Here is an 11461-nt window from a genome sequence, read left to right as displayed (position 1 = left end):
AGAGCCTCTCATGAAACAGCTATATCAGGCTCCTGTCAGCAAGCTCTTGTTGGAATCCACAATATTGGCTGGGTTTGGTGGTTGTTTATGGGATGGATCCTCAGGTGGTACAGTCTCTGTGTCATCATTCCTTCAGGCTCTGCTTCACACTTTGTCTCTGTAACTCCTTCCATGAGTATTTTGTTTCCCCTTCTAAGAAAGACCGAGGTATCCACACTTTGGTCTTCCTTCTTGAGTTTCATGTGTTTTGCAAATTGTATTTTCGGTATTCTGAGCTTCTGGGCTAATATCCACTTATCAGTGAGTACATATCATATGTGTTCTGTGGTTGGGTTACATCACTCAGGATGATATCCTCCAGATCCATCCATTTGTCTAAGAATTTCATAAATCCATTGTTTTTAATAGCTGCGTAGTACTCTATTGTGTAAATGTACCACATTTTTTGTATCCATCTGCTCTTGAGGGACATCTGGGTTTAGGATATGTTGAGTTTTTTAATTTCCTCAGTTTCTGTTATCGTGTATCCCTTTTCATTTATGATTTTATTAATTTGGATACTGTCTTGTGTCCTCTAGTTAGTCTGGCTAAGGGGTTATCTTTCTTGTTGATTTTCTCAAAGAACCAGTTCCTAATTTTGTTGATTCTTTGTATAGTTCTCTTTGTTTCTACTTGGTTGTTTTCAGCCCTGAGTTTTATTTTATCCTGCTGTCTAATCCTCTTGAGTGTATTTGCTTGTTCTTGTTCCAGAGCTTTCAGATGTACTGTTAAACTGCTAGTGTATGCTCTGTCCAATTTCGTTTTGGAGGCCTAAGAAGCTATGGGTTTTCCTCTTACCACTGGTTTCTTTGTGTCTCATAGGTTTGGGAGTATTGTCTTTTCCTTTTCATTTCAAAAAATCTTTAATTTCTTTATTTCCTGATTTCTTCCATTGTTGTTCAGCTTCTGTGTGTATGTGGGATTTCTTTTATTTATGTTGTTAATGAAGATCAGCCTTAGTTCACCGTGATCGGGTAGGATGCATGGAACTATTTCAATCTTCTTATATCTGTTGAGGCCTGTTTTGAGACTAATTATATGGTCAGTTTTGGAGAAGGTACAATGAGTTGCTGAGAAGAAGGTATATCTTTTTGTTTTGGGATGAAATGTTCTAAAGATATCTGTTAAATCCATTTGGTTCATATCTTCTGTTAGTTCTACTGTGTCTCTCTTTAGTTTTTGTTTTCATTATCTGTTCATTGGTGAGAGTGGCATGTTGAAGTCTTGCACTATTATTGTGTGAGGTTCAATGTGCTTTTTGAGTGTTAGCAAAGTTTCATTTTTGAATGTGTGTGCCCTAGTATTTGTGGCATAGATGTTCAGAAATAAGAATTCATCTTGGTAGATTTATCCTTTGATGAGTATGAAATTTTCTTCCACACCTTTTTAGATAACTTTTAGTTGAAAGTCAATTTTGTTTGATGTTAGAATGGCTACTCCATCTTGTTTCTTCGCACCATTTGCCTGAAAAAATATTTTTCAGCCTTTTACTCTCTGTCTGTCTTTGTCATTGAGGTACATTTTCTGTATACAGCAAAATGCAGGGTCTTGTTTATGTATCTAGTCTGTTAGTCTATCCCTTTTTATTTGGGAATTGAGTCCATTGATATTAAAAGATATTAAGGATCAGTGATTGTTGCTTCTTGTTATTTTTGTTGTTAGAAGTGGAATTAAGTTTTTGTGGCTATTTTCATTTGGGTTAGTTGAAAGAATATTAATTTCTTGCTTTTTCTTTGGAGTAGTTACCCTCCTTATGTTGTAGTTTCCATCTACTATCCTTTGTAGTGCTGGATTTGTGGAAAGATATTGTTTAAATTTTGTTTCATCATGGAATATGTCAGTTTCATCATCTAAGGTAATTGAGAGTTTTGCTGTGTATAGTAGCCTGGGTTGGCATTCGTGTTTTTTTAGTTTCTGTATCTGCCCAAGATCTTCTGGCTTTTAGTCTCTGGTGAGACGTCTGGTGTAATTCTGATATGTCTGCATTTATATCCTATTTGACCTTTTACCTTACTGATTTTAATATTCTTTCTTTGTTTTGTGCATTTTGTGTTTTGATTACAGTGTGATTGGAGGAATTTCTTTTGTGGTCAAGTCTATTTGGAGTTCTGTAGAGTTCCTGTATATTTATGGTCATCTCATTCTTTACGTTGGGGAAGTTTTCTTCTATAACTTTGTTGAATATATTTACTGGCCAATTGAGTTGTGAATCTTCCCTCTCTTCTATAATTATTATCCCTAAGTTTGGACTTCTCATTGTGTCTTGGATTTCCTGGATGTTTTGAGTTAGGATCTTTTTGCATTTTGCATTTTCTTTGACTGTTGTGTCAATGTTTTCTATGATATATTCTGCTCCTGAGATTCTCTCTTCTATCTCTTATATTCTGTTGGTGATGCTTGCATCTATGACTCCTGATCTCTTTCCTAGGTTCTTATTTCAAATGTTGTCTCCCTCTGTGGTTTGTTTATTGTTTCTATTTCCTTTATTATATCCTGGATGTTTTTGTTCAATTCCTTTGCCTGTTTGATTATGTTTTCTTACAATTCTTTAAGGGATTTATGTGTTTTCGTTTCAAGGGCTTCTACTTTTTTTACCTGTGTTTTCCCACATTTCTTTAACAGTGTTATTTATGTGCTTCTTAAGGTCCTTTATCACCAACACTAAGTGTGATTTTACATTCCAATCTTGTTTTTCAGATGTGGTGGGGTATCCAGGGATTGATGTGCTAGGAGAACTGGGTCCTGATGATGCCTGGTGTCCTTGCATTTTGTTGTTTATGTTCTTGTGCTTGCCTCTTGCCATCTGATTATCTCTGGACATAGCTCATTTTTCTGTCTCTGACTGGAGCTTGTCCCTCCTGTGACTTGAAGAGCCTGCCTTCTTAGGTGTGTCAGCAATCTTGTGATCCTTGGTGTGTTAGCACTCCTGGGAGAATTGTTCTCTCTGGAGAGTACTAGGGTTTAGGGTGGGACTCGGGACCAGATAGCTGTGACACAGTGTCAGCCCTGGGGAACAGATGGAAACTGGAAGGATCCTGTACCTGGCTGCTCTGGAGTTCCTGGGTCCTGTGGGCTCTGGGCAGGTCCCATTTGTGTCTAGTTTTTGGGCAGCACTGGTGATCTTGTGATCTTAGATATGTTAGCACTCCTGGAAGACCTGCTCTCTCTGGAAAGGCTTATTATATGATTTAAAATAGAGCAGAAATGTTAAAAGAATATATAAAAGCACTACTTGTATTTGTGTCACATAAAAATATAGTTTTGCTGCTTGAACTATGAAACAGCTTAAAAGAAACCTGTTTTGTTTTATTTTGTTTGTTTGTTTGTTTGTTTCTTTTTGAAAGAAATAATTGAAGCTAGACCAATGTAAGTCCTTACAAATATTACTGATTTCAGTTCCACAGAATCCAGTGATCTTCTATGACCTCTGGGAGCACCAGGAATGCACATATGCTGGCACAACACATATACATATAAAATAAAATGACATAAATAAAACAAACCTCTGTTTTATTAGATATATTATTTCATTTTTTATTAGATGTTTTCTTTATATACATTTGAAATGCTATCTCAAAGTTCCCTATGCCCTCCCTCCACCCTGCTCCCCTACGCACCCACTTCTGCTTCTTTGCCTTGGCATTCCCTTATACTGGGACTTATAAAGTTTGCAATACAGGGTTTCTCTGTAGAGCCCCGGCTGTCCTGTAACTCACTTTGGATACCAGGCTGGACTCAAACTCAGAAATCCACCTGTCTCTGCCCCCCAAGTGCTGGGACTAAAGGCATGTGTGCCATCACTGCCTGGCTTCATTAGATATATTCTTATTTTACATTTCAAATGTTATTCCCTTTCCTACTTTCCCATCCGAAAATCGCCTATCCTCTCCCTCCTCCCCCTGATAACCAACCCACCTACTCCTGCTTCTTAACCCAGGTATTCCTCTATTCTTGGGCATAGAACCTTCACAGGACCTCTCCTCCATTGATGACCAACTAATCCATCCTCTGTTACATATGCATCTAGAGCCACAAGTCCCTCCTTGTGTTTTCTTTTATTGGTGGTTTAGTCCCAGGGAGATCTGGGGTTACTTGTTAATTTATATTGTTGTTTCTCCTATGGTGTTGCAAATCCCTTCAGCTCCTTTGGTACTTTCTCTAGCTCCTAAATTGGGGACCCTGTGTTTCGTCCAATCGATGGCTGTGAGCATCCACTTCTATATTAGTCAGGCACTGGCAGAGCCTCTCAGGAGAGAGCTTTATCGGGCTTCTGTCAGCAAGCTTTTGTTGGCATCTGCAATAGTGTCTGTGTTTGGTGGTTGTTTATGGGATGAATCCCCAGGTGGGACAGTCTCTGGGTTGTCATTCCTTCAATCTCTGCTCCACATTATGTCTCTGCTCCACATTATGTCCTTCCATGGATATTTTGTTCCCCCTTCTAAGAAGGATTAAAGTAACCACACTTTGGTCTTCTTTCTTGAGATTCATGAGTTTGCAAATTGTATCTTTGGTATTCTGAGCTTCTGGCCTAATATCCACTTATCAGTGAGTGCATATCATGTGAGTTCTTTTGTGATTGTGTTACCTCACTTAGGATGATATCCTGCAGATCCATCCATTTGCCTAAGAATTTCATGAATTCATTGTTCGTAATAGCTGTGTAGTACTCCATAGTGTAAATGTACCACATTTTATATATCCATTCCTCTGTTGAGGGACATCTGGGTTCTTTCCAGCTTCTGGCTATTGTAAATAAGACTGCTATGAACACAGTGGAGCATTTTTCCTTATTACAAGTTGGAACATCTTCTGGGTACATGCCGAGGAGAAGTATTGCTGATAGTGCTATGTCCAATTTTCTGAGGAAACACCAGGCTGACTTCCAGAGTGTTTGTACCAGCTTGCAATCCCACCAATAATGGGGGAATATACCTCTTTCTTCACGTCCTAGCCAGCATCTGATGTCACCTGATTTTCTGAACTTAGCCATTCAGACTGGTGTGAGATAGAATCTCAGGGTTGTTTTGATTTGCATTTCCCTGATGACTAAAAGTGTTGCACATTTCTTTATGTGCTCTTCAACCATTCGATATTCCTCAGTTGAAAATTCTTTGTTTAGCTCTGTACCCCATTTTTAATAGGGTTATTTGGCTTGCTGGAATCCAATTTCCTAAGTTCTTTATATATGTTGCATATTAGCCCCATATCAGATTTAGGATTGGTAAAGAGTTTTTCACAATCTGTTGGATGCCATTTTGTCTTATTGACAGTGTCCTTTGCCTTACAGAAGCTTTGCAATTTTATGACATCCCATTTGTCGATTCTTGATCTTACAGCACAAGCTATTGCTATTACATTCAGGAATATTTTCCCCCATGTCCATATATTTGAGGCTATTCCCCATTTTGTCCTCTATAAGTTTCAGTGTCTCTGGTTTTATGTGGAGTTCCTTGATCCACTTAGACTTGAGCTTTGTACAATGAGATAAGAATGGTTCAATTCGCATTCTTCACATGTTAACAACCAGTTGAGCCAGCGCCATTTTATGAGAATGCTATCTTCTTTCCACTGGATGGTTTTAGATCCTTTGTCAAAGATCAAATGACCATAGGTGTTTGGATTCATTTGTGGGTCTTAAATTTTATTCCATTGATCAACCTGTTTGTCATCGTACCAATACCATGCTGTTTTTTATCACAATTGCTCTGTAGTACAGCTTGAGGTCGGTGATGGTGATTCCACTAGAGGTTCTTTCATTGTTGAGAATAGGTTTTGCTATCCAGGGTTTTTTGTTATTCCAGATGAATTTGCAAATTGCCCTTTCTAACTCTGTGAAGAATTGAGTTGGAATTTTGATGGGGATTTTATTGAATCTGTAGATTGTCTTCGGCAAGAATTTTTACTATATTAATCCTGGCAATCTATGAGCACCGAACTTTCCATCTTTTGAGATCGTCTTTGATTTCTATCTTGAGAGACTTGAAGTTCTTATCATACAGATCATTCACTTCCTTAGTTAGAGTCACACCAAGGTATTTTATATTATTTGTGACTATTGTGAAGTGTGTTGTTTTCCTAATTTCCTTCTCATCCTGTTTATCCTTTGTGTAGAGAAAGGCCACTGATTTGCTTGAGTTAATTTTATATCCACCTACTGCACTGAAGTTGTTTATCAGGTTTAGGAATTCTCTAGTGGAATTTTGGGGGTCACGTACATATACTATCATATCATCTGCAAATAGTGATATTTTGACTTCTTCTTTTCCACTTTGTATTCGATTGATCTCCTTTTGTTGTCTAATTGCTCTGGGTAGGACTTCAAGTACTATATTGAATAGTTAGGGAGAAAGTGGGCAGCCTTGTCTAGTCCCTGATTTTAGTGGGTTTGCTTCAAGTTTCTCAACATTTTGTTTGGTGTTGGCTACTGTTTTGCTGTATATTGCTTTTATTATATTTAAATATGGGCCTTGAATTCCTGATCTTTCAAGATTTTTATCATGAATGGGTTTTGGATTTTGTCAAATACTTTCTCTGCATGTAATGAGATGATCATGTGCTTTTTGTTTTTGAGTTTGTTTATATTGTGGATTATGTTGATGTATTTCCATATATTGAATCATACCTGCATCCCTGGGAGGAAGCCAACTTGATCTGTGCTCCAGCTTTCCCCAGGCATCCCCGGTTCTTTTGGAACAGATGTTGTGTTCCACTCATCAGTGATCCTAAGATCCTGGGAGTTTTAGTGCACCTGTATGGTGGAGATTCCTCTAGAGACTGTGGGACTGTCCACTGAGTTCAGATACAAAGTGACATGATGCTGTCACAGGCCAGAGGAATAAATATCTTTTTTAAAGTAGAAAAAAAATTGTCCCTTTAAAAAAAGCTTGGTGTCATTTGAGTATTCTGTTATCAGAACTGATTTGTACCAAAGGAGTAATTGTGGGATAGATATTCATCACAAACTTCTGAAAAGTCAGGATGACTGTGTCATACCTCCACAACAGGACTGAGGTGAATGAGATGATGAGGTCTACCCAGTACATGACCACAAAGAAAACCACCAGCACCAGGATGGTCTGTGTGGCCTTTTTCTCAGAGGATGCTCTCCAGTACTGATGCTATGAAGGTGCTTGCATTGCTTCTGATGTCTGAACAAGAAAACCACCATGTATTTACTTGTGGTCAGCATGATTCCTACAAGAAACACATCTCTTAAAGTTGTCACTGTTAAAATCAATCCCCTGATAATTTTGTTTGTGGAAAGTATGACCAGTATTTACTGATCTTCATCTTGTTGGTGTCACTCACATTGGTATAAGCACAAGCAGAGAAGAGCTGGTTACTGCTGAAAGACAAATTGAACATCCAAAAAGAAAAGAAAAGGTATATGATGTAGATTTTAACAAGATTTTCCTTGTGGCCTTTTCAGCCATCCATGATGTTATGTTCTGTAACTACCTCTTTTTTCTGTATTTATCTCCTTTTTCCTTAGCTAAGAACCCATTCATTTTCCCATTTCCCCGTTTAATTAATTGTTTCCTGCTTCTACTCCTCTTTACCTTCCTCCTTATTTCTTCTGTATTTACCTGGCTCTTCAACTCGTAAGGAGACCTGTCTCTTCCATTTTCCTGAACAGATCTGCTATTTGCTCTCCATTGCTCCCACTGCCACCCTTATCCTGATAATGGTTTCCTTTCCTTTCCAGGTTTGTGTAGTTACTACAGACTACATATTCACATCTGAAGATGTTGAGCTGGGAACCTCCAACAACAGAGAATATGGAATGCACACTATTTTCAATATATTATGACAAAGACAAACTTGTTGAAGTTGACCATATAGTGATGATGTTTGGGAATTTCTGTTTAAAAGTGATTCCTTCCCATGTAGTAAAAACCAAGGTACCCTTGTTACCATTTCTCACCAGCACACAGACACTCTTTACTGTTCTATTCATCAGTCATACCTTTGGTGCTCATGTAGGTTATTTTCCCTGGTTACAAAGAACAATTTTTTATTGGATTGATTTAATTCAGTACTTTGAAATCAGCTTCCTGGTAAAGAAGTAGAAAAAGTCTACACTGATTCAAAGCTTGTGGGAAAAGAAGGGCCCAATTATATTTTCAAGTTTACTTGAATTTTCTACATACAAAGACACATGCATGTTTGTATGTATAAAAAGAATGCACCAGTTAGTGAAAAAAGACCATCCAATAATATTCCCATGAAAATAACACCACAAATCATACATTTTACAGTTACATGTCTTTTGCTTGTAAAAAATTTAGTCTAGTAAATTCATGGATTAACCCCGATTTTCAAACCCACCCATTGACTTCTCTCATCAAAACACATTTATAGCAACTGTACAGTGACCTTTTTTTTTAAAGCTCCATGATTAGTACTTAAGAGCACTTTTAACTCTTGCAGTGTGCCTAGGTTTAATTCCCAGCAATGACATTTTCCTCATGACCATCTGTAAGTCTAGTTCTGGAGTATTCATTGTCCTGTATGATATGGAATAACAGTGGTACCCAGACATACATGCAAGCAAAACAATCATATATGTAAAGTCAAATAAATATATTTTAAATAAATAAAACCTCTGGATAACACTTAATTTAAGACTTGGTCTCCAAAATGTAGGAACCATAGCCTCTTTGAATTTTAAAATTGCAAATGCTCAAATTATATATATATCAAATTTTTATCAGTTATACATCTATAAGCTGTTAAAATGCATTTAATACAAAAATAATGATATGTGGCAAAATATAGTAATTTAACTCTTTTTCCCCAGAACTATGCTTTTCAAACATTCTATTTCATATTCATTGCACTGTAAATGTTTATCACATATAGAAAATGACACATGCTCTAAAGGATCAAGTGACATCTTTGTCTGGGGTTCTAAGTAGCTCAGAGTGGATCAGAAATGTCCATAGTTGCCATGGATACAGAGTTGCTAACATAGGATTGCACCAAGTAAAGTTTTCTCTTTATTTTAAAATAATGCAGTGATGGGATCTTTTCAATTAGCTTAAATGGTAATAATTGGTTGTAAGTATTAAAATCCAAAGTGTGTACATAAACATTCATGATACTGGACAAGCCATCACTATGAAATGGACTCAGAATTAAAAAATAAATAAACTAATCAGTGTGCAGACAGGTGTCTGAAGAGACCTGCAGCAAAAGTGACCAAGAGCTGTTTTCTCTATATTCTTCCAAGAAAAACTTCTTTACCTTTTCATTATTCCAGAACTTAATTTTAGAATAGTCTTCTTTTTGAATTTATGATGATTTTTGCTTTCTGCAATGTGGAGATTTCATAATCTGAGACATACAAATAAAAAAGATGACAAGTATCAATTTTACTTTAAATTTTAACATATGTAGTAAATGATGTATGACAGTTCAGAGAGATCATGAAGAGAGTATGTGGCTTTCAGGTACTGTATACATGATGTTGGATAATGTACTGTCCACTGCCAGCAGCAAAATTAAATCTTCAGAAATCTTAGGAGATGAAGACCTTAGCCATCCAACCTAGTTCCATGCAATCTTTATAAAATGGAGGACAGTATGAATAAATACTGATCACTTGTTAAGAAGGTATTAATTCATAGATATTAATTGATCCCCTTAAATAAATTAAATGCATGAATTCTGTAAAAATTGAGTTTAGTGCAGGTAACCCTGACCAGAATATTCTAGTCTCACACTATGAGCCAGTTCTCTGCCATGAAGCCGTAACAGCAGAAATGTAGCTGCAGAGACTGGGGAAGCAATTATCCCCAGAATTTCAAAAGTTACATAGCAAGAATCTTGTGTGCGCCCGACTGGCCAGCAAGAATGACACTGCAACAGGATCCTTCTGCACACGTTTATTGGGAGAGCTTGATTGTAGAGGCGAAGAGACCCCAAGCCCAGAACTGGTGCTGCTTATATAGGCCTAGGAGAGGCGTTCTCTCTCATCTGATTGGTTAACTTGTCTCTCATCTGATTGGTTCACTTGTCTCTCATCTGATTCGTTAACTTGTCTCTCATCTGATTCGTTAACTTTGGTTAATTCTCAAAACCACATCTTGGCAAAAGAACCTTTACTGCCTATGTATGTGTGGTGGCCAGCAGTAGCCAACTGCCACTCTGCAACTGCCACTCTGCAACTGCCACTCTGTAACTGCCACTCTGCAATGGCTTCCCACATCTCCCCCTTTTTGTTTTAATAAAATGAGGCTGGTCTAGGCCTGTGCAATTATGTCCATCCACCGTGGGTCCTGTTTTAGGTCGTTCCTCTAATGTCACAGCCTTTCCCGTCATAGGGTAACCCTTTCGCCACTGGGCCCCATGTCTTAGGTTGGTCTGTGCATGAGGAAAGTTGCCCATCTCTGGATACCGCAGTGCTGTGTGACAGTAACTGCTAAATGACCTAAGGCAAACTCTACAAAAAATGCCAGCCAAAAAATGAAATAGTGGGGAAATCATGATCACCCTATCGTGTGCAATGAGGAAACCTCAGCGATGTGTAAGGACTGATAAATGATCATTGAGTCTCTCTCATCCCAGTACAATGGATCCATAAATCCGTGGGGTGCAAGAGCAGAGAACTCAGATGCCAACTAATTCTTGAGCATAGATAACCAACCTTCAGGGGAGGTGCCGTTTTCAATAGCTAAAAGTGCCTGAGTTATAATCACCTTGTCATGTTTTTGTTGGGTTCTGAATTTGCATACCAACCAGGGCATGAACACCAGTCCACAGCATATGGCAGCACCAAACAAAATCACTCCCACCCATTCCTTAAAGTAAGAAAATGCAGGGCTAAGCCAAGAGGTAAATTCTCCAAGGGTCACTGGTTCCTCTCTGGTTCCATTAAGGTTCAGGATCTGTATCTGCAGCTTCGTCTGCAACATTTCCAGCTCCTGCGACCAGTTCCCCTTCAGATAATTCGATAGGTCTGTACTTCTAATAAAAGAATCATTAATATACCTAACGGGGAGTCTCCGGACACCCGCAAGAACCCGCACAAGATTCCCCCATGGAATCCTAAGAACTCTGGTGAGTGGAACACAGCATCTGCTCCAATCCAATCAAGCGGGACCTGAGACTGCATTAACTAGGGAAGCAGGCAACCCGGCCTGAGCTGGGGCACAAGTCCCTTCCGGTCCACTCGAGCATCAGGGTGCCTTGCCAGAGGAGTCTACAGACATCCTCAAGGACCCACACAGGATTCCCCATGGGATCCTAAGACCTCTGGTGAGTGGAACACATCATCTGCTCCAATCCAATTGAGCGGGACCTGAGACTGCATTAACTAGGGAAGCAGGCAACCCGGCCTGAGCTGGGGCACAAGTCCCTTCCGGTCCACTCAAGCACCTGGGTGCCTTGCCAGAGGAGTCTCCGGACACCCGCAAGGACT

At 38.7% G+C, this 11461-nt stretch overlaps 1 pseudogene; it reads right to left on the bottom strand.

Annotated features, from left to right (window-relative positions):
- Positions 1-6929: 6929 nt before the first annotated feature.
- Positions 6930-8018, bottom strand: LOC147003972 (vomeronasal type-1 receptor 46-like; annotated as a pseudogene).
- Positions 8019-11461: the final 3443 nt, after the last annotated feature.

The sequence above is a fragment of the Mus caroli genome, unplaced genomic scaffold (genome assembly GCF_978045245.1).
Source record: "Mus caroli unplaced genomic scaffold, Mus_caroli_1 scaffold_7, whole genome shotgun sequence".
Lineage (NCBI taxonomy): Eukaryota > Metazoa > Chordata > Mammalia > Rodentia > Muridae > Mus > Mus caroli.
The sequence above is the reverse complement of the archived record's forward strand: the minus strand, read 5'-3'. Positions and strand labels throughout refer to the sequence as shown.